This window comes from Conger conger, chromosome 1 (genome assembly GCF_963514075.1).
Source record: "Conger conger chromosome 1, fConCon1.1, whole genome shotgun sequence".
In the NCBI taxonomy this organism is placed as follows: domain Eukaryota; kingdom Metazoa; phylum Chordata; class Actinopteri; order Anguilliformes; family Congridae; genus Conger; species Conger conger.
Genome location: NC_083760.1, coordinates 89,197,739 through 89,217,738, shown reverse-complemented (window position 1 = coordinate 89,217,738; position 20,000 = coordinate 89,197,739). Strand labels below are relative to the sequence as shown.

At 48.1% G+C, this 20,000-nt stretch overlaps 1 protein-coding gene across 1 annotated transcript in view; it reads left to right on the top strand.

Moving 5' to 3' along the window:
• Window positions 1-6,481: 6,481 nt before the first annotated feature.
• luzp1 (leucine zipper protein 1) overlaps window positions 6,482-20,000 on the top strand; it is a 53,527-nt gene continuing 40,008 nt past the window's right edge. The window contains exon 1 of the mRNA XM_061262754.1: window positions 6,482-6,776. The gene's annotated coding sequence lies outside the window, so the exon portion shown is untranslated. The remainder of the gene's footprint in view (window positions 6,777-20,000) is intronic.

Sequence of the window (20,000 nt, the reverse complement as noted above, 5' to 3'; positions counted from 1 at the left end):
GAGCAGTGGGTGTATGTGAAGGGGGGGGGGGGGGGGGTTGTGTAACTGTCAATCCAAGCCCCCACCTCCCAAACTGACAGTCTGACTGTCCTTCACATTTTCCTGATGAGGCAAACCTGGCTTAAGCATCCCTGGTTTATATTATATGATCAGTATTACATGTTTGTTTTGTAGTACAGTATATGCAACCCGTGTTGTAGAATAGTGTATTTACATATCCCACACCCTCCTCATTCTCTTTCTCTCCATCTCTCCCTCACTCTTATTCTCTCTCCCCCCCCTCTTCTCTCTCTCTTCTGTGTCCTACCATCAGACCCTTCAAGGTTAGGGGACGGTGAGGGAGGTGGGGGTGCGGGGGGGTGGGGTTATTTTTAGAGTCTGTCAGGCGAGCAGGAGCAGGCCAGACGTCCCCATAGACGCCCATTCAGACCAGCCATCAATTCAGCCAGCATGCTCACACACATACACACACACACACACACACACACACGCATTCATACACACACACACACACACATTCATACACACACACACACATTCATACTCACACACATACACTCACACACACACACACACACTCATACACACACACACACACACACACTCATACACACACACACACGCACTCATACACACACACACACACACACTCATACACACACACACGCACTCATACACTCACACACACACACACACACACACATAGACACACACACACACTCACACACACACACACACATAGACACACACACACTCACACACACACACGCATTCACACACACACACATAGACACACACACACACTCAGACACTCACACACACACACGCATTCACACACACACACATAGACACACACACACACTCAGACACTCACACACACACACGCATACACACACACACACACACATAGACACACACACACACACACACACACACACATAGACACACGCATACACACACACACACACACAGACACACCTCTCCATCCCCCCTTTCCTCATACCTGCACATTCCAGCTGTCCTGATAGACTCAATCACCAGCAGCCTACTGTATGAGCAGCTGTTCAAAGTCCATGTGTGCTGTAACAATGTGTGTGTGTGTGTGTGTGTGTGTGTTTGCGTGTGTATCTGTGTGTGTATGTTTTTGTCAGACCGGGGTCAAATACTAAATACTTAATCGTTCTGTACTTTTATATGCTTTATTGTGCTTGTCTGGTGTATTGATTGGTTGCCTCAATTGCACCAGGCAGGATCAATCGAGCACAGGAAACCAGTATTTGAACCCAAAACAATTAAGTATTTGACCCAGGTCTGCTGTGTGTGTGTGTGTGTGTGTGTGTATGTGTGTACAGTTGGGACTAGCATCAGTCCCTGGCGGCCATTTTGTGTCGGAGGAGGAACGGGCCGCAGCGATGCGCTGGGTTAATAATTGGCCGATCGGCGATAAGCCAACCGGCTGCCAGGTGACGGCTTCCATCCAGGAGCACCTCCCCTGATTGGTCCACGGCGACCTTCGACCCCCGGCTCCCGCGCTCGGTGGGTTTATGGCCCTCATCGGTGGCCCAAATTGAGTCATCGCTGCAGATATCCCCGCGGCGCTTTGATACAGCCCGCTATCAGCAGATAAGGCCGCTAGCTCCGGCCATTTCGCGTGAAAGACTCAGTTTGTTCGCACTTTCATTTTTTCTTTTTTTCTCTCTCTTAGTGTGTCTGGCAGCCTAATCCACTCTCTCCAAAATGGCAGATTGGCTGGCATACACTTAAAGTCCTCAAAACAAGTGTAAAACTAACCAACGCATATACGCTCACACGCACACAGGCAACAGAGCATGTTAACAGTGCATGTGCACTATTATGTATTTATTAGACATATTTATGTATTTATTTTAGACTTATTTTGTCTTCAGCTGCTTCAGCCTATCCATTTAGAGTTATGATGCGTTGTGTGTTCAGAGATGCTCTTCTGCATACCACTGTTGTAATGTGTGGTTATTTGCGTTACTGTCACCTTCCTGTCAGCTTCGACCAGTCTGGCCCTTGTCCTCTGACCTCTCCCATTAACAAGGCGTATCTGTCTGCAGAACTGCTGCTCACTGGATGTTTTTTGTTTTTCGCACCACTATCTGCAAACTCTAGAGGCTGTTGTGCGTGAAAATTCCAGGAAATCAGCAGTTTATAAAATACTCAAAGCACCGTGTCTGGCACCAACAACCACAGTCAAAGTCACTTAGATCACATTTCTTCTTCTTCTGGTCTGAAAAACAGATACACCTCTTTACCACGTCTGCATGCTTTTATGCATTTAGTTGCTGCCACATGATTGGCCGATTAAATATTAGCATCAACAAGCTGGTGTACAGGTGTGCCTAATAAAGTGCTCACTGGGTGTATATTCTGATAAAAGTATGTGAATGAGCTGAATTGTTCCTCAGCAGAGGTGTGAGTCTCGCACAGCGTGATACAGGAAGTCGTTCTGTAACTTCTGCTCACGGGGATTCTTGCACTTCTCCTCTGCATTTGGCACACAACAGCGAAACCATAAAATAAATCAAATCTGTGGTGTTTTAAAGCGGGGGGGGGGGGGAAATAAATCTTTACTGTATTTTGGTTCTTCATCCTAACAACTTACCCATGGTATCCTCAGGTCATCGCTAAAATAAACATCACTTAAATTAAATAAAGGTAAAATAAACATCACTTAAATTAAATAAAGGTAAAATAAACATCACTTAAATTAAATAAAGGTAAAATAAAATCTAAATTCAGACTGCAGAGACACCCGTCGTGAGTGAGTGTGTGAGCTTGGATCTGCTGCGGTCATCCTGACCAGGAGGGGGCGCTGTGTTGAACTGCTTCAACTACGAAGGCCCAAACGGCACAGTTCCCCGACAGGCGTCAGTCAGCTTCGGACCCACCGGCCGTGCGTCGAAGACGGTTAACGTTAGCCAACATTCGCCGCCATATTCAAACTTTTTTTCTGTTCGCCATGAACATTAGCTAAAAGTGGTAGTGTGTGGTGAACAAAAATGGCTGCTGATGGTGAAAATACCAAGAGAACAAAAGTTGACAATCGTTTGGTTGTTATAGGACACTTTAATCAAAGCATTGGTTGTATTGGGTTTTTTTACATTTCTTTACAGTTTAAAAAATTATTATTATTTTTTTTTTAAACACACTCAATAACTCAAAATAATCATTTTAACAGACACTATTACTAAACATAAATTATGGGATGAAAAAATCATATATACTTCAACTAATGAAAACTAAACAAACTTTAAGAAAAAGTGTTGTAACAAATAATCACAAAATACAATAATTTTTAAAAATCTAAACTTAACAAAATCAAAACAAAATACAAAGAAACAGAAGGTGGATTAAGAAATCCCAAAAGGGCAAATAGTAAAGAAAAAAGGCCATTTTGCTCAGGTTTGCTGTCCCGGGAGGCTTCTGTGCATTATTTGTTCTTACCTTCAAGAATAAGGTCTTAAAAAAAAAGAAGATAGTTTCCTGGGGCCCAAAATATGTGCTGGCACCCCTGTCCACAAGCGAATGGGAAGAGGAGCCACTCTGTGTCTAAGAGCTCTGCAGAGATCTCACAACCCTAATTCAGAGAGCAAGAGTCCATTTCCAGGAATGATTTATAAAAAAAGAACACTATGAAACCACTGATAAACTGAACATTTACCATTTTAAGCAGCGTTGCGTACACAACTGCAGTTGGAAACAGGTTGATGAATTCCATGTGAAACAGCCATACTTTTATGGTGTTGTTCTATATATGACATCGCTGCCAATAATGTAATATGAACTGTGTACGTAGATGCAAAAAACCCCCTAAAAAACAGATCAACGTTAGGTTTCTTAATTGTTGTTTATCCATAATTAACCACTGAATACCAAAAGGACATTGGTTCAAGAGTCAATGCCATAATGCTTTGTGTGCCAAACCATTTTGTGAACCAAGAAGACATCTATTTGGGAGGGCCAGCTGGGTCCAGTTTGAGAACGCTTTTAGGTTTATGCTAATTAGATTTGAGGTCTCCGAACTGAAGGCTGTCCCGGATGTTTCAGTTTGGCGGCAGTGAGTGTGCTGTCGCGCGAACAGAAAAGAGAACCCGATTAGCGGTCTGTCGACCTGTTAGGTGCTGCCGTCAACGTCACGGAGGACGCTTTCAGCTCTCTCTCTCTCTCTCGCTCTCTCCTCTCGTCGTCAATCGGAGTGTTACCGTTACGCAACCCGGACGCCACGGAGCGAGTTCACAAGCGCTCGCTGGGGAGATAAAAAAGGTGGGAATCTGCTTGTCAAGCAAAGGAAAAGGGACACGATGTCCCGTTCAGTTCGCATTGCAGTGGTAACACTGAATACGCATTTTCTTCCTTTTTTTTTTTTTTTGAACATAGACCTGTCAGTGTTTAGACGTGCTGATTCGTGGGAAACCGTCCAGATGTTCCTCTCTCCTCACGCGTGCTCTGTCGTCAGGGTTTTAAAATAATAATAATAATAATAATAATTGTTATAGGCTTTTTTTTTTTATATAGATTCCGGTCATTACTCAACAATTTGTACACCTCCTGCGGATCGAATTCCCATAACTTTCAGCGGTCGGTCACGAGAAGTATATCATCGTACCCGAAAACAGCCGAGTTGCCCCCCCCCCCCGGAAGTCGATAGGTGGGTGACAGGGTGAAGGACAGGGTGATTAGGGGTTGAAACTTGGGGATTGCCAGTTCACAACTGCTGTAGGCCTGCCCGTGAGCAACGCACTATACTTAACCTGAACAGAATGCGCAAATAATACCCAGCAGTACATATATAGCACAAAAACATACTCTCAGAAATAAAGGTATGGTTAAAAATAAAACTGGATGTACAATTTGTACCATTTTGTACTTTAAGGAACAGATTTCCCACGTGTACCCTGAAAGTATATTCTATGTGGGTACCAATTAGTACCTTTTTACCAACAAAGGTAAATTAATTATATATTGCTGGCTTGGGGTATAATATGTCTCCCTAAAAGCTCCCACCCCCCAAGACAAGTGCTTGTAACTTTTTAGACACTTTTTCATATACTTTTAATTCTGAGTGTGGGATGTTATGGAAAGGGAAATTAAACAGATAGGCTAAATAGGTTATAATAACGTATGGTTAGAGGTATGGTTTGTTCTGGGCGTGTGGGTCTCTCACCCCAGTTTGCCTGCTTGCTGCATCTTCAGGCAGAGAAGGCCCGGGTTCTGAAACCTGGCAGGCGCGGTGAGGTGCTGCCAGGCGTAGAGCTATGAAATGAACACAAATGACCTGAATTCACGCTACCTGAAACGCTAGGCTAAAGGCTGCCCAGACTGGTACCGAGTCTGGCATCTAACCGCGCCCTCGTGCTATGAAACTCTGGGTTCCACTGCTTCGGGCGATGCACCATACACCAGCCGTTTCCCATAAACGCACTCAATGCCATGTGCCGTTAATCATAGTGGTATAACGCGTTTTACCCCTTTAAGGCGTGAGATCACGAATATCATAGTGCGTGATTAGAATGTTCTTAACTGGACATTCTAACGCTGATGTCACAGTCAGTGGAGTTCTAGAACACTGAATTAGAATTTTGCACAAATGGTGAAGTGGCGAATTAGGCGACTAATTGGACCTGGCAATGAATCTGTGAAAATAAGTTAAATGTATCTAAATTTAACCTCCCAGTAGTAGTGTGAAATATTATTATGCATGCTATTATGCTTGACCATCATATAATTGTGTAGCTATTAGCCTACAGTATGCATAACTTTCTGGAAATGGCAAAAGTGCAAAACACATTTTGCAATAATGTGGTGGTGGTTACAACCTCTCGATATGACAGCACAGAAAAAAAAAAACTTGGAATATACACGTCTAATACACACGTACAGCGAGTAGGCTCTGCGCATGAATACCCCCTTTCCCGCCCCATCCCACTAGCTACTTTCCCCGCAATCAGCAAACTTCAAGCCCTGCCCGTCTCTTCGCCGACTGCAGTGCTGCCAGACAAAAAGTCTCCCGGTTTGCCCTGATTTCCTGCGCTCGCTTGGCGCTGAACCCCTCGTTAATGAGTACCCCCACCCCCTCTCTCTCTCTCTCTCTCTCACTCACTCTCTGCCTCCCTCCCTCCCGTTCACCTCCCAATGCCGCCCTTGTTTGGGCATTGCGGCTGACGCACACGGCCATTTAGACCGAGGACCGTGCGGGTCGGAGCGCGAGAGACTGAGCCGGGGACCTGCGCGAGGTGGGAACGTTTAACACGAAACCCTGCCCTCGCTCTTCTCTCTTTTAAAAAAAAATTCTTTCCTTTTTTTTTCTTTCCCGTTCTCTGCCCCCTTTCCCAGACTCGGGAAATGTGTTCGCCCTTACTCACCGGTTCCTGTCCCGGAGGCGGGTTTCTGTCGGCGGGGAAGGGCGTTCTTTCTGTGGTCGGAGGCACGGCGTAGTCGCGTAAGGGGTGGATCTTCCAGAGGAAAGGAAAACCCACCTTTTTCATTGTTAGGGACTCGGTGGAATGTAATGGTTAGAACCCGCAGAGCAGGGAGGGGATACGGGACAGCAGAGGCAAGCGAAAGCAACCGAGAGGGGGACGAGAACCTTTCTAGCGCCGAGGACGAATAATCTCGGATCTAGGGGGGAAAAAAAAAACTGTGGTTGTTTTTTCACCGGTAGAGCCACCACGTCTCTCTCTCCCTCTGTGTTGATCTAAGGACGGCGACCGAATGTGTTTCGGGGAAATATCACTTTTCCATATGGCAAGGTAAGGGAACTGCGGTGTATTTCGTTCGAGGTTAGCTCGGTGGCTACAGCGGCGGAAAAGAGGGGGGGCAGGCTTGGCTCCGTCCGTTTCAGCCCCACTAAACACGAACAGGGGCCGCATAACTCCGAACTGCGGCAAGTTTCACCCCCCCCTCCCCTTCCCCCTGTTCCGCTGTCGCAGCCAAAGGAAGGGTCCTTCATGCGGCCGGACTGCGGCGAACACCAGGTGCCAGGAGTGTAGCGGGTCGCTGGGACAGCTGTTTTTTTAAAGACTATTAGGTGGGGTGGCTACCGTTTTAATATTTTACCGTCTCTCTTGCCCGGAACAATTGTGCACTTGGCGCTTTGAAATTATGATTATGAAACCGCGATCTTCGGCGGGGTAATTATCTATTCCGTGTCCCAACACTGTTATCTGCATGAAGTTGAAGAGCTCGGTGAATGTGTTAGCTCGGTAGCACCAGAGTCGATGTTGCTTGGATAGGCATGGAAAGTTTTGCAACGCGGGACAGAGCCGACCCGTCTTTTGTTGCCAAGTAGTAACAACGGCGGCGTCTGCTGAACTTCTTTTTTTTTTTCATGTTCCCTGCGAGGTTGAGTGTGGAACTTGAACCGTGCGTTCTTGTAGTCTCAGGAGACTTTTGGTTTGTGAACAGGAAAAGACGTGTTCTGCCAAAGAACAATGTCCTGGTACCGCATGGGAGGCTTTTACGAGTGAAAAAGATCAGTTATTCCAAAAACAGCGCAGAATCATAAACATTGCGCTTTACTGAGAAAAGTTCATTCGTTCTCTGTGACAATCCCAAATACCGAACAATTTCCCCATCAGCACTGTCTGAATTGGAGTATTGTAGAACTTTATTTTTACAGTATGTAGCCCATATTCGTTTATGTTTAAACGCGTGCGATTGATGTCCTTGTTTATCTTGACATAAATCATAAAACCATTGCCTATATTCAATACTTTAGCCGTTCTAAACAAGACAAAACTTTGCAAGCCATTTTAAGTCAGGATCGATGATACCCTTTTCCCATGACACGACGCATCAGTTGGGTGCGAAGTGTATCTACATGAATAATAATGGGATTGGATTGGATTGGACGCCTTGCGGATGGCAAATGCGTCATTTCGTCTGGAGACCAAGTTCATAACGCAACGTCATATATTTTGTCCTTTCTTCAGGTTGATCCACTTCATTGTTTTTGGTGGTGGCTATTGGTTGTGCATACATATGAATCGCGAGAGTAGCTAGTAATATTATCTAAGCCAATGTACCTGTCATTTAGGGCAGTCTTTCGTGAGCAGAACATTTTCGTGTTTGCGGGTATTTCCTTCTGTTGATTAAGAATAAATAGCAAACTGAAAGTTTGCTTCGTGGGCTATGACAGGCATAGACTCCCGGATGATGGAAGAATAGGTATCGAATGTGTATTTCCAACACGTAGCTGTCCGCGGGTCACGGTACGGGCTAGTACATTGCGGTTTGTTGAAATTCCCTGGTGTCGGGAATTGGCCCGGTTCTGACTGTACTGCAGCAAACATAAAACGCTTTGTACTAGGAAGTACTGTCCTGCGGCTCCCGCTGTTGATATTTCAATTAGAGCTGACAGGCCGGGTCTAATCTGCCAATACATCTGACGTCTGATGTTGATGTGTGTGTGTGTGTGTGTGTGTGTGTGTGTGTGTGTGTGTGTGTGTGTGCGTACGGCCTCGTCCCTGGGGGATCGGCGGCAGTGGGGTTTTGTTTTGCCGGTGGCGGCCGCGTTGGGAAGGAGGCGAGTTGAAGGCGAAGAAGGGGTAGAGCCGTCTCTCCCAGCTGCAGCGGAGCGGCAGTAAAACAGTAATCGCAGGTGGGGCCCCGCAAGGAGTCGGGACGACCTGCCTTGACCTGTCTCGAACATGAAGGCGGACTGCTGATCGCTTTCCAGTAAGTCACGCAGACAGCTGCCGCGTCTGTTCCGTGCTGCCGCTCCCCGTTCCGTTCCGCCGCTCCCCGTTCCGTTCCGTTCCGCGCAAGTACATGCACGTAGGAGTGCAGTCCCTGCGAATACACACACACTGGCTCTCTCTCTCTCTCTCTCTCTCTCTCTCTCTCTCTCTCTCTCTCTCTCTCTCAATTCAATTTCACAGGATGCCAGTCTAGCTGTGTGTGTGTGAGAGCGAGCAAGAGAGGGAGGGCAGTAGCTAGTGGGGTGAATGGTGGTCATAATGTCAGCTGGAGAGGGCCCACAAAAATTCCAGTAGGTAGCAGTATTCTCGCAGGGGCCCCAGAATTCCTCGCTACGCTCCTGGAGAGGGAGTTCGTATGCGTGTGTGTTTTTTAGTGTGTGCGTGCGCGCACGTTTGTGTGTGTCTACAGGCCTGCTTTGGTTTGAGAATTCCGTTACCCACAATCCCATCATGGGGGTCAGAGGTCACGGTGGCCTTTATCGCGGACGGTAAAGTGAGGCTGTGTGACTCAGAGGGAGAGGTCTCCTTCAGTCACCGGGACGCAGACAGACTGATGCTCCGAGTCATCCATTCCTCCACTGCTGTCACTCACTCTCCCTCTCTCACGCTCTCCCACGCTCTCTCTCCCTCTCTCTTTCCTCTCTCTCTCTCCCATGTTCTCTCTCTCTCTCTCTCTCTCTCACGCTCTCTCCCTCTCTCTCCTTTCTCTCCCATGTTCTCGCTCTCTCCGTCTCTCATGCTAACTCTCCCTCTCTCTCTCACGCTCTCCCATGTTCTCTCTCCCATGTTCTCTCTCTCTCCCTCTCTCTATCCTCTCCTCTCCTCTCTCTCTGTCTCTCTCCTCTTCTCCCTCTCTCTTTCGCTCTCTCTCAGCCTCTGACGGTCTGGAGCGACAGTGCGGAGTACTCCGCGCCCCCCCCCCCCCCCCTCGTGGCGCGTGATTGCTTTTCCACACCGCGGACGTTCGCAGCCAAACCGATTTTGCCACCGTTGGGTGAAAGCGAGAGCCGGTTATTACCGCGGTCCTGCCAGCGTAATTACCGCCTGCCGGATGGCCCCACGGATTATGAAGTCGCTAAACGAGAAGCTCGGGGATTAAATTGAAAACTGCGGTTCCGAGCTCCGGCATTCCGGTAAGGTCTCTCGGAAACATTTATTTGGGATATGTTGTGTATATCATTTTCCCCCTCCAACTTTCTTGGACGTTGAGACGGATTTTTCTCCCGGTTTTGCACCAGTAGATTCAGGTGCTTGGTGTCATGTGCTCTCTGCACTTCCCTTGCTGTGGATGTGTGTGGATTTTGGCCACATTGGAACATAACTATGGTGTGAGATTATGCACAGACATGAGCTGTTCAACGTTGATCATTTTCCCATCATACAATGATGATTATAATCTTTTAATAAATACACTATTTTTGATGTGTCATCTGCCAGTGTGTGCACGTGTGTGTCAGAGACTCTGTGTGTATGTGTGTGTTTGTGTGTGTGTGTGTGTGTGTGTGTGTGTGTGTGTGTGTGCATGTGTGAGAGATGGTATTAGTGGGAATCAGAGAGGCCATTAGAGAGAGAGAAGGGCCAGAGAAGGGCCACAGCAGGGCTACAGCAGGGCTACAGCCCTCCCTGCCTGCCCATCTGCAGGCCTCAGTCTTCCCACAGAAGCTCCAGAGCTCCTGCAGATTCCACTGGGGGAATTCCACCCCGGCTCATGGTTGGGACTGCTTGGAAGTTCTGGAAATCTGGAGCAAGAGAGTTTTTAGCAGAAGTCTGAAAGTGAGACTGTTCCGGCTGTGGAATTCTGAAGTGAGAGAATTCCGACAGTGGAACTCCTAAGTGAGAGTGTTCTGCTGATGGAACTCCACAGTGAGAGGGCTCCGCAGGTGGAACTCCACAGTCAGAAGGTTCCGCAGGTGGAACTCCACAGTCAGAGGGTTCCGCAGGTGGAGTTCCACAGTCAGAGGGTTCCGCAGGTGGAGTTCCACAGTCAGAGGGTTCTGTAGGTGGAGTTCCACAGTCAGAGGGTTCTGCAGGTGGAGTTCCTCAGTCAGAGGGTTGCTGGCTCATTCCTGATGAGTGTGCTGTCTCTGGAGCTGGAGGGGCCAGGAGACACAATCATGTATTCTGTCCCAGGGCAGGTGAGGGCTGGTGGGCCTGATAGGAGCAGTCCTGCGTTATCTCTGACACTGGGTTACCCAGCACTGTGCGTGTTCTCCAGTGAGGATGTACCTCTGAGTTATCACAGCCATATCCCGGCTCAGAGCCCTGAACGGAGGTGCTCCCCTTTAGAAAACAGAATATACTGCAACACATGTCAATTATGTGGACCTTCTGGCTCCAGAAGTATCGGCACCCTTGATACAAATTAAGAATAACAGCTGTATTTAGTAAACAATGCATTACATTACGTTATTGGCATTTGGCAGACGCTCTTATCCAGAGTGACGTACAGTTGATTAGACTAAGCAGGAGACAATCCTCCCCTGGAGCAGTGCAGGGTTAAAGGCCTTGCTTAAGGGCCCAACGGCTGTGCGGATCTTATTGTGGCTACACCGGGATTAGAACCACCGACCTTGCATGTCCCAGTCATTTACCTTCATTAGTGGCACCCCTGATTTAATACTTTGTGCAAACACCCCTGGCAACAATGGCAGCCGTCAGTAGGTCAATCCGACACAGAAAAGAATCCGAAACATTTCCGTATTTGACCCGGGTCTGCTGATGTGTCTGCGTGGCTGTGGTTTAGAACATCTGCCGAATTCCTGACGGTGTTTGTTGGTTGCGTGTGCATGGGGCAGGCGCGTAATCGCGCAGGTCGATGTTCCTGCGCAGGTACAAGGCGTGGGCGTGCAGGTTAATCCTCTATTGTTACTCTGTACTGTAGCGTGATGAAGGATCGGGGAGTGGATTTCTCACCATCAATTACAGTGTTGTGGCGGTGCCCCACCCCCCGTTTCCATGGCGACGCTGATGCTGGGACACGCTGAGCAGAGCTGGGATGGCGTGTCCTGCGCTTTGTGTGGAGCGATGCGTGCAGCCGTGTGCATGCACATTGTGAAGATGTGATAATCTGCTTCAACAGGCTGCGGGGAGGCCTTCTGCATGTTCATCCAGCCCCGCACGTCAATACAGGCTACACTGCAGAGGCTATAGAAACTCTTCTGCTGTGGCGTGAGTACATGTCACAGTAACACTGGTATGCCTTCATTATGATGTCACAGTAATACTGGTATGCCTTCATTATGACGTCACAGTAACACACCAGTGTGTCTCCATTATGATGTCACAGTAACACTGGTATGCCTTCATTATCATGTCATCTGTAACACACCAGTGTGTCTCCATTATCATGTCACAGTAACATACCAGTGTGTCTCCACTATGATATCAGAGTAACACTAGCATGCCTTCATTATAATGTCATTTGTTCCACAAGTGTCTCCATTATGAGGTCATAGTAACACACCAGTGTGTCTTCATTATGATGTCACAGTAATGCTAGGATGTCTTAATTTTGATATCATTGAAACACAGCAGTGTGACTCCATTATAATTACAATAGAATGCGCTCCCCATTTTTTTAAAGGCCACTGTTGTTTGCTTTTTTTATCCTCATTAAACAACACTCCACTTTACCCTGAGCCCAAAGAAGAATGCTCCATTACTGATTTATGCTTATTGACCCCGACAGTGGCACAGAAATGGGATGGCTCCAATGAAATTGCAGAGTTTGATTAATTACCTTTTAATTTCTGTTCATCCTTCATTTAAACAGATGAGGGCAGAATTATATTTAGGATGCTAGGCTTGGTCTTTCGGCCAAATACAAACATTTCCAAACAAAACTTGTAAACGTCCAACAAATGTCATGTAAAATGACTGAATGTAATTGATAGTTTTATGCGCTCCGTTCTGAATTAACGAGCCTTACTGCATGTGAAAGAGCCAGGGACATCCCTTCGATGAGTCTGGTAGGAAAAATAAAAAATAAATCATTATTTAAAAGGTTTTTTTTTCCCCGGGGGTGTGATAAAAACAGCTATTAATGAATAAAAACGAGGAAGTGTGTCTCACCGACAGATGTGTGGGCTTGCCTCCTACTGCCATTGGCCGGCTGACAGAATGATGTCATCAGCTGCCGTTTCCCTCCTCCTATTGGTGGAGAGAGAGAGAGGTGCTGAAGTGGGTTTTAGTGCAGTGTAGTGGACAGGGAACTGGGTTTGTATCCCCGGGGTTGCAGGTTTGACTCTAGGGAGCACTGCTGTGGTACCCTGAAGCGAGGTGCTTAACCTGCATTGCTTGAATTTACACTTGGTGAGCATTTTATTAGGCATCTATTAGACTGCTGCTGTTGCCCATCCACTTCAAGGTTCGACGTGATGTGTGTTCAGAGATGCTCTTCTGCATACCACTGTTGTAATGTGTGGTTATTTGTGTTACTGTCACCTTCCTGTCAGCTTGAACCAGTTTGTACCATTCTCCTCTGACCTCTCTCGTTCACAATGCATTTCTGCCCACAGAACTGTCTCTTGTTTTTGAACAATTCTCTGTAAATTCTAGAGACTGTTGTGCGTGAAAATCCAAGGGGATCAGCAGATTCTGAGATACTCAAACTACCCGTCTGGCACCAACAATCATTCAGTGGTCAAAGTCACTTTGATCACATTTCTTCCAGATTCTGACATTTGGTCTGGAAAAACAGCTCTTGACCACGTCAGCATGGATTGAGTTGCTGCCATGTGATTGGCTGATTAGATACTTGCATTAACGAGCTGGTGTACAGGTCTACCTAATACAATGGTCACCAAGTGTACACCCAGCTGTATGCAATGAATACTACGTCAGAAAAACAGAACTCTGGATGAGTGTGTCTGATAAATGCCCGTAATCTAATGTCCCAAGTCGTACCTTTCTGCCAGCGCTTTTAGCGAGTGGGGGGGATTTCATTGCTTATGTGGGAGTACATGGTGACCTTTGACCCCCGTCTGCTAATTGAAGGGCTCGGGTGAGGAGGGGGGGTTAGCACTTGCCAAACGTGCGTGGGACGGTTGAAGGTGCGAGTAAAAAGTGACTAAGCCTCGTCATTACTGAAGCCGGCGGAGTCGTTTTACGTAACCGGGCTCTCCGTTCGTGCCTCGCCAGCCTTTTCATCGGCGCTGGTGTGGGATTGAAGTGCAGCCGAGCGGAGAGTAATCGCCATTATCGCCGTTTCTCCCAGAGTGCCAAAGGTCTCTGTGTGGAGGCGCCTGGACCCTGATCCAGAAAAGGACGGGCCGAGACGCACGTAACGACCGTGTGTGTGTGTGTGTGTGTGTGTGTGTGTGTGTGTGTGTGTGAGTGTGTGTGTGTGTGTGTGAGTGTGAGTGTGAGTGTGAGTGTGAGTGTGAGTGTGAGTGTGAGTGTGAGTGTGAGTGTGAGTGTGCGTGTGCGTGTGCGTGTGAGTGTGAGTGCATATTTGTGTGTGTGTGTGTGTGTAGTTAGGTGGGTGTATGTGTGTGTGTGACTATTCCTACATTCCTGCACAAACGCTCATGTAATAATGACCGCAGCTAACCTGCTGCACACGTGTGTGTGCACATTAACCGCCCTGCGCCTTCTGCCTGCACACACGGTCACGAGCGCACGCTGTATCTGCCAGTGTAACCCGTTCTTAGGGGTTAACCGTTAAAACGGCAGAGTTTGATCATTGCATGTGCTCCGTGCGCAGGGTTACTGAACGGTGGTGTGAATAGGACCCATGGCTGATATTCTGTGGAGCCTCATTCACACCATGGTTGGGTATCGTTCTGGACACACACACACACACACACACACACACACACGCACGCACGCATATACATAATGGTTGGGCACAGTTCTGGAGGCATGGGCGCTGTGTGTCCATTGCAAAATAAGTCACTCTCAACAAGTTTTTTTTAAATCAGACAAAAACACTGCCAATGAGGTGAGACCATTTGACTCATTTCAAGATTTGTCAGTGTGGTGAGAATTGAACTCTTCCCACTGTTCCACACTGCCCACCCAGCCAATGGTGAACCAGTAAGAGCTCCCTGATTGGTGGACTTTCTTCATTGTCTTGTGTATTATGTGCTTTATGGTTCATCAGCAGGGTCCACCTTGGCTGTGGTTTCATATTTAACCTCCTGCGTGTGACGGGTCACTGTCGAAGTGAGGACCAGTGCACCAGTGTGTGTTCCTGAGTGTGGCTGTCAGAAAGCCCTTGTGTCTCTGTGGCATCGTGCGCATGGGGTTACGCGCTATTGGGGGGTCCTGCTTCTGCCCCTCTACGGCAGGCGTCACCAAATCACGGTCCTCGAGGTCCGAGACCTGCTGGTCCTCCACCCTCCCTTTACCTGGGACTCAGGTGTGAAGACAACTCCGGCCCCAATCAGTGGCACTAATTGTTCGGTTGAGTGGATTTTGGATTCGAGTGCCAGACTTGCTGATCCCCAGAACAGATGTGTGCGCTGTAAGGGGTAGCGCTGTGTGTTTGCGTATGCCTGTACAGTTGTGGCGTGGTTCAGGGTTGCCGCAGTTAACTGGGCGACATTAGCGCAGCAGTTCGTACGCTGCCTGTGGTCTGGGAGTGCTGTTAGCCTGGCCAGTATCACCACTGCTCCTCTTATAACTCAAGTGGGACCATTTACGCTCTCTCGCATTCCTACAGTCTCCCTGGATAAGTGCGTAAACCCAATGCTAATGTAATGTCATGTAGCTTAGAGTGGTGTTATGGTAAAACAGGAATACTTTTGGACGGAACAGGTCAGTCCAAAGCTTACGTTTTGCTCAGCGCAGTTCTTCAGTTAACTGTGCAACCTGCTCTGTGAAATACCCCCCTGGTCAAAGTGGCCCACTGGAGAACACGGGATAGTGCGGAATACTGAGGATGTTCTGGAATACTGAGGATGTTCTGGAATGCGAGGGCTGCAGAACACATCTTTAGGAATGAGTTCTCCATATGGCATGTTCCCCCCTCCCCCCCCTCTGTCTTTCTCTCTGTCTTTCTTTCTTTCCCTCCCTCTTTCTTTACCTCCGTGTGTTTTGTGGGGGTTGATAGTTTTTCTGTGCACCACAACAATCTTCTCTCTCCCTCCCTCGTTCCCCTGTTCCCTCTCCTCCTCTCGTCTGTGTGCTGTTTGGGTTGTAAAGGGGGATCGTGCTGGCTGCTGATTTTTGGGCAGTAGGAGCATACCTCAGACTCTCACATGCTTGTTCTGTTTGCTATCCTGAGTGGGCAGTGTGTCTGTCTGTGTGAGTGCGTCTCTGTATCTGTCTCGGTGTCTGTGCGTGTGTCTGTCTCTGTCTCTGTGTGAGTGTTTGCCACTGTGTGAGAGTGTGTCTGTGTGTGTGTGTGTACATGGTATGGGATGTTCACTTCTCTGTATTAGAGCTGGTCTAGTGTGGTTTTACAGCATTCTGTAGGAAGAACACATGTTCATGGATAATGGAGCGAGCTTGAGTAGGGTCAGAGGTTAAAAAAACACACGGGGTAAACACATACATACACACACACACACACACACACACTCCACTCCTGTTAGACAGTGTCTTTAAGCTCTACGACAGTGACGTTGGGGTGTGTGATTTTGATTTCTGTCAGAGAGCGTTGGGGGGGGGGGTTGGGGGTTGGGGGTTGGTGGCTGCAGGCATGGGACCCTGGGTGACGTGGGCTGGGTAGACGCTTGTGGGGGGGAAAAAAAGATTTAAAAAATAAACTCTCCCAAGATACGAGGATCGGGCTGTGGGGAATGTTCTGGAAAGAAAGAAAAAAAAATAAGAAAGGGAAGAAGGGGGGAAGAGTTCTATTTTTGTCAAAGAGAAAAGCACTGACCTGTCCGTTCCAGTGTCTTTCTCTCTGTCTCCCCCCCCTCTCTCTCTCTGTCTCCCCCCCCTCTCTCTCTCTCCCTCTCTGTATCTCCTTCTCTCCCTGTCTCTATTTCAATTTTTCATTTTCAATTGGCTTTATTGCTATAACAAATACATATCTGTGTTGCCAAAGCATTGAAAAATACAAATGGATAAAAAAAACAAACCGAATAAACAAATTAGAAAAGAGAAACACACATAGAAACAGTATTAGATACACACACACGTACATATTTGACGCATGTAATGTTATAAAGGCTAAGCTAATCAGGTTTGCTTTTGTGCTGATGACCTTTGCAATAGCTACACATTTCAGGTCTTTTAACAGTCTCTCTCTCTCTCTCTCCTCTCTCCTCTCTCACTCTCTCCCCCCTCACTATCTCCTCTCTCCCTCCCTCCCTCCCTCCCTCCCTCCCTCTTTCTCCCTCTCTCCCGCTCCTGTTCTCTTCTCTCCCTCTCTCTCAGGTTGAGAATATTCTGTGTAATTTGGCCCAGATGTTAAGTGCTGTGCTTTAAAAAAAAAGTACCCCCAGACTAACCATGAACCCTTACCAGTGTAAGGGGGCTGGGGGTGCTTTGCATTACCCCAAAACGGGCCTAATTTAACCAGGCCCCCCCCCCCCCCAACCTTGTACCTGGGCCGCTTCCTCTAGGACGGCCAGCATGTGATTATCATCGATGGGAAGATGGGAGGATGAAAGGATGAGGTGGAGGAGGGGGTGGGGAGGGAAGAACGAGGGAGGGAGGGAGGGAGGGAGGGAGGGAATTTCTGCTGCATTCCCCCGTCACATCTCTCTTGTGTCCTGAGTCTTCAGGACGGATCATATTTGAGTGTTACACGCACGCACGCACGCACACACACACACACACACACATACACACATATACAGCCACCACACACACATACTCACACACACATACACACACATATGCACTCAGTGAGCACTTTATAAGGTATTTCTTTAGAGGCATTAAGTCTTCTGCTGCTGTAGCCTTATCTACTTCGAGGTTTGATGTGTTGTGTGTTCAGAGCTGCTCTTCAGCATACCACTGTTGTAATGTGTGGTTATTTGTGTTACTGTCACCTTCCTGTCAGCTTTGACCAGTCTGGCCCACATACACACAGACATACACACACACACACACACAGAAACCCAGAGAGAGAGATAGAGAGACAGAGAGAGAGGGAGAGAAAGGGAGAGGGAGAGAGAGAGAGAGCTGCAGCCGGTGCAGGAGTATGTGTGGAAAAGGGAACGGTTTGCCCTTAAAAGGTCTGTCTGGGTGAGCCCTGTAGAAACACGCGTGTTATTAATGTTTTCCCCGCTGCTGCGTGCTCTACTGAGGGGGGGGGGGGGGGTGCGGGGCTTATGGGAAGGGGGGGGGGGGGTGCGGACTTAGACTCTGAGGGAAAAGGAAGGAGACATACTTGGCATATTTCAAGAGTCATTCCACTCTGGTTCAAGGTGCATTCCTGGTCCCAGGACTCTGAAGGTGGAGACAGGACCGCGTAAACACCGGGATTTAACACCGGGATTTCTCCCCGATATTTTCGGGGGCCCCTCTCTTCATTTAGCCGTACAAAGGGGTGTGTGGGGGGGGGGGGGGGGGGGGGGGGGCACTGCCCAGCCCAGCCCCTCCCAGCTTTTGATGAGTTTATTTGTAAGGGGAGCTTTCATGTTAAAACCCTCACACTGTTTTGAGTTAAACGGAAAAATAACAATCTTGAATGCTTGTTTTTAGACCTTTCAGTTTTGAGAACTTGCAATGTTTTTTTTTTTTTAAAGCTTGTTTCTCACAAGATGTCTGTACTGGATTCCGAGCAGATCACATGCAGGGGGCAGGGGGCGGGGGGCGGGGGGCTGGGGGCTGTGGGGGCGGGGTGGTGGACTGTTTCTGGTTTATGCCCTGAGGAGGATTAAGAGAGCCTGGACCTGACCTGGCTCTACAAGCAGGAATAAAAACAGACACGCGTGTCTGGCAGGGAGAGACAGCGGTCTGGGCAGGGAATAGTTGTGGAATTTATTCTGTACATGTCTGTACAGTACACACTCCGTTGTCGTCGCCGAGACGATCTTACTGGGTCAAATACATACGTTTTATTGCATTCAAATACTTTTCTGTGCTCAATTTTTTATCTCGCCTGGTGCAATCGAGCCAACCGAGAGGACCAGAAGGTGGGGGTCTGATGTAGAGGAACACGCTCCATAGATGGTGATGGTGGGGAGGTTTTGTCGCATAACAGCCAGGCATCTCGCCCTGTACCCACGAGGTTGTAGGTTTGATTCCCACCGCTTCCATATCTAACCCGAATGTAATGTGAAGTGTTTTTTAATTGATCTCATGGAACATTTTTCTGCAGGATTTGCACGTGTAACCTATGCTCTCAGAAAAGAAAAAAAAAATGGTTCCAAAAAGGAACCCTGTGATTCCATAGAAGACCCTTGTCTAGTTTAAGGGTTCTTTGCTTGGCAAAATGGTTCTTTGTCTCCGAGGTCTGTGTTCCATAAAGAACTGAAAATGGTTTCTCTATGGAGACAAGCTAAAGGACCCTTTTTTCTCAGAGAGTGTGGATGGTGGAGTGAGTGTTTAGCCCTGAGGAAGGGGAGACTATTTTAGGTTTTCGATGCTTTACTTTGTTGGTAAAACTGCGGTTGTTTTTTTTTTTTGGTTTATTTTCCTCTCTCTCGATGTTACCTTCATCTCTTTATGCAGCTGGTTTCAGGGTCCTTTTGGATGGTGTTTAAAAAAAGCAGGTAGTGTGCTTTACCCGCCCACGGCTGGCATAGCCCCCACACCCCGCCAGCGCGTGGGTGTGGGGTTTATCGTCCTGGGGGGGTTGGGTTCACAGGGAAGTGGGGCTGCTGTCGGCACTGGGGAGATAACGGCAGTGAACGCAGTGGGCGATGTTGGCAGGGGTGCCTCTCTCTCGCTCTCTCTTTCTCTCTCTCTCCCTCTCCCTCCCTCTCTTTCTCTCGTTCTCTCCCTTTTATCTGCGGAGAGAGGAGGAGTGGGAGGTGAGTGTGTGTGGGGGGGTTTAGCGGGAATCTGGGGGCGCTAGCGGAGCTCCTGGTGTTAGCGTTAGCGGCGGCGGTTGTCCAGCCCGGAACCCGAGAGGTGTTTATGACCCGCCGGACTGCCCTGCGTTGCCATAGCGACAGCTGTGGCCAGTTGTACACAGACCCTACATCACCCCCACTACATCACCACATGGCCCTGGAGAAAGATTGTACATATGTGTGAGTGTGTGTATGAGTGTGTATGAGTGTGTGTGTGTGTGTGTGTGTATATGAGTGTGTTTGTGGGTGCGAGCGTGTGTGTGCGCGCGTGCATGGGTGTGTATGTGTGTGTATGCACGTGTTTGTGTGCATGTGTGTGTTTGTGTGTGCTAGCAGGTGTGTGTGCGCGTGCATG